Genomic DNA, 4,106 nt, shown 5'->3' on the forward strand with positions numbered 1-4,106 from the left:
CACTGTCTGGGGAGTGGTGCAGGAACCAGGGACTTATCAAGACAAAGAACAAAAGTCGTGGGGGAAAGAAGCCAAGAGCCATCTCCACTCTGGGGTAGGGCCCTTCAGTTTCGCCCCTTTGAAATTTCAAATTCCAGTTTGTGGACAAAGTCCTAACTTTCTCACAATATAGGTCCTCAACCACTGACCAAACTCCAGTCCAGGCAGCCAACAGGCCCGGGGACACTTCCTTTGGTAGCTCCCCAGGTCCAGAGGGAGGGGTCCAGGGCCAACTGGGGTCTGCCAGGCCATCCCTGCAGCCCCTTCCCACCCCACAGAGACCCCTGCCTCCCCTCTGAGAAGACAGCCCTCTTCCTGGAGCTGGGACCTGACGCTCGCTGTACCAACGGCAGATACCAGGTAGGTCTGTTCCCGGTTCTGGCCATCTTTTCTCCCCTTCGAACTCCTAAAACACTGTTCCTACCACCCTCCTCACCCCGGGGACGGGCCACGTTGGCTTAATCCAATCATGATCTCACAGAACTTCAAGAACTGGAAAAGGTGTCTCAGCCAACTCCCCATATTTGGAGGATGGAGACACCGAGTCCCCAGGGGACTGGCAGCTGGCTGCAGGTTGAACCGTATACCTAAGGACCCTCAATGAGCCCTGGAGGGTGGAAGGGACATGCTCAAGGTCCTGCAGCAGTGATGGGGAGCTTTGCCTTAATAAGAAGACCCCGAGCTCCGAGAGTCCCCCTTTGCTCCATCACAGCCCTCGAGGGTCCTACAGAACCGGGATGGTGCTGTGTTTGTTCACTCAGTGACGAATGGCCACTGGGTTGCCATGGAAGGACTGCTGAGAGGAAGATGAGGGAGGTCAGGGCTGAAGGCCAATGGGTTTGGAAGGAAACAACATTCATGTGGTTAACTGATAACTGAGCCCCATCCTTGGGCCTCCAGAAGCCTCCTTCCTCCCTGTCCTCAGCACGATTAAGACGAACTTACCTGCCTGCTAATCATTGCTGAGCCTGTTGATTTTGCCTTAAAAAATTAACTGGGCATGAGTTTGCGGTTTGCCTCACCCCTAACCCTGAAAAGGCCGGGGTGGGCAGGAGGCCGCCTGGGTTATGCAAGAGGCCGCTGGCCTCCTCACGCACATCCAGCGGCCTCCTCTGCTTGCCCTCCAAAGGGGAGGTTTTGCTTAAGAGTCAACAGTCTGCTTGTTCCCCTGCTCTGGGTCCTGAGCAAATTTGCTCTGTTACCAAAGAGAGATAAAGACAGCTGGGGGGAAGCTTTCCAAACAGGGATGCGAAGCGGCAGCTTTTGAGTTTGGGATTCTAGAATCCAGCAGTGTCAGAGCTACAAGAGCCTTTGCGAGCTGGCCTGGGGTTTCAAATTGGGTCCTGAGGTTCCCAGGAGCCAAGGGAGTGTGCGCACAGGCCCTGCTTCACCCAGCATCTGCCTCTTTGGTGCGCTGTGGAAAGTGAGAACTGCTGGTCTCGACTCATTTCCCCTCTCCTTGTACAGATGGGGGGATGGAGGCCAGAGGGGTAAAGGGACTCGTCCAAGGACAGGTCACCCCAGGCGTCCTGGGTCTCCAGCTAGGAGAGGGAAGATGGGCTCTCTCTGGGACTCAGTGATGTGTTCTGGACATTAGTGAACAAGACGGCACTGAAACGTCCTCCTCCACTGGTCACCCTCCCTCCCAGGGCTGGCTGGAAGCGGAGTGGTGCCTGAGAGCCACCGGCAGGCCTAACTCAGGGAAGTTCACCTGGCCTTGTGTCCTGGTGGGGAGCAGCCCAAAGCTGCAAACCAGAGGCTCCAAGTTCGAACCCATGTAGCCACGTCCTCTTTCTGGAGGCATCAGGCCATAGAGACAGAAGCAGAGCCCTGATTCTCTTGACCTCTCTGTGCCTGTTTCCTCACCTGCAAGTTGGAAATAACAACCCCTCACTCACAGGGTTGTCGGGAGGATGAAAAGGACCGAGATGCGTGTGCTGACAATCATGCCGATGTTTATAAAGCCGTTTGGGGGGCTTCCCATGTGTTAACTCATTAATCCTCACAACCATTCTGGGAGGCAGACAATGTTTTTATCACCATTTTGCAGACCTGAGGCACAAAGAGATTGAGTCATGTGCCCAAGCTCACCCAATTTAGAAACAGGAGCTGGAGTCCCAACCCGAGCAGTCTGGCTCCGGTCTGTGCTCCTAAGCCCTTCCAGGGCCGGCACACAGGAAGTACTCAATGAAAGCTGGCCAGTATGATGGCGAAATAAGCACCATCCCACGGCATGTGCGGGCTTTGTGCATGGGCTGTGAGGGCTGGAAGGCGAGAGAAGGAGGATGTATCTCTGGGCTGGAGTGGTCAGGGATGGCTTCCTAGAGGAGGTGGCATCCTGGGCAGAGGAAATGTCCTGAACTGCAGAACATGGCGGGTGATGGTGAAAGAGCGTGGAAGCTGCTTTGCCCAGAGAGCAGTGCATTGTGGGAGACACTGACCTATAAGGCTCAAGAGGTAGAGAGTATGGTCTGGAAAATGATCAGGAAGGAAGCCAGAAGGACGTGGGTCTGTGTGGGCGGGGCCTCACAAGGCGGCTTATGACTTCTGCAGTGGGGCCATTGCTGTTGCCATCCTCCTGTTTATGTTCCTCTCTCCTGGTTATGATCATGACTTTATCTGCAAAAGTGACCTTGGGAGTTAGATGGGGTGTGCAAGGTAAGGGATGAATCCACAGTCCAGAAGCCACTCTTGGTTTCCCTGTATTCTGTTCTGAAAGGCTTTAAGAATTTGCCAGGTCGGTGAAATGAAGTGTTTGGGAGTCTGAGCCTCAGGCCAGGATCACTGCATACAGTGGTACAAGTTGTACACTGCATAGAGGTCCTCTGGCTAAGCGGGCACTGGAGGTGGAAATCCAGTCCTCGCTCCAATTACCAAGCCAAGTGCCCAAAGAGATCAGCCTGCCCAGAGGGGGGTGCCTTTTACCTATTTTCACAAAGGCTCCATGTGAGCCCTGCCCCGGCTCTGTCTCCAGCCACTGTGTGACCTTGGGGCTCTGTCTCCAGCCACTGTGTGATCTTGGGCAAGGTCATTTCTCTCCCTGGTCTTGGTTTCCCACTTGAAAAGTTGTCTAGCATAAAGCAGACATTCAACTCTGATGGTGAATCAGAATCTCCTCGAGCCTTTGAAAAATACTGATGCCCAAATGCCATCACAGACCAATGATAGAATCCTGAGGTGGGGTGGGTAGGTGAGGGGCATTGCTTTTAAAGTTCCCAGGTGACTCTGAGGTTCAGCCAAGATTGAGACCCAATGCAGGAGGGCCTGAAACTTGGAGCTGGAAAGGCCTAGATGTGCAGCCAAGTTCTATAACTTACTAGTTTGCAATTTCAGTGAGTCTCTCTTGGCCCATCTGTAAGTTGAGGACAATGACAGCATCCTCATAGAGTCACAATGCTGATTTAATGAGATGATATTCAGATAGTGTTTGGCACTGTGGCTGGCACATAGGGAAATCTCGATTCTTGGTACCAATGACCATTATTTTGCTACTGCAAAATGAGATTGACTTAAAATAAAGGGCCCAAGGATTCAGAGACTCGGAGTCAGGCTTTCTCTGTTCCTTGAGTCAAGTCCTAGGGCATGGGTCTCAGTCTTGGCTGCACACCTGTCATGTTATTGAAGTCTGTGTGATTATTATTATTATTATTATTTGATATTTTCCCTAATTTCCCACATTTTAAAATTTATTTTTGAAACGGTACTACATTAACATGGTTCGAAAATCAAAATAATATAAAAAGCGCTCTTTGAGAACTCTTGCTTCTGCCTCTGTCCCCTGTCCGGTCCACTCCCCTCTTCACCATAAGTAACCAGTTCTCTTACTTTCTTAGGTATCTTTAAAGTTTTCTTTATGCAGACCTGGTGAAGCAGCATGTAAGACCATAGATTATCATCCCCTACCCTTACACTGTTCTGCACCTTGCTTTGCTCATTTAATAGCACAGCCTACAGATTTTTCCACAGCAGTTTTGAGCAAACTTTGAAGAAGGAAGGGTTATTGTCCCCTTCACAGGTAGGGACACTGAGGCTCAGAATGCTGAATCAATGCTATTTGAGCTATCTCT

Source organism: Pteropus vampyrus, unplaced genomic scaffold (assembly GCF_000151845.1).
Source record: "Pteropus vampyrus isolate Shadow unplaced genomic scaffold, Pvam_2.0 Scaffold147, whole genome shotgun sequence".
Lineage (NCBI taxonomy): Eukaryota > Metazoa > Chordata > Mammalia > Chiroptera > Pteropodidae > Pteropus > Pteropus vampyrus.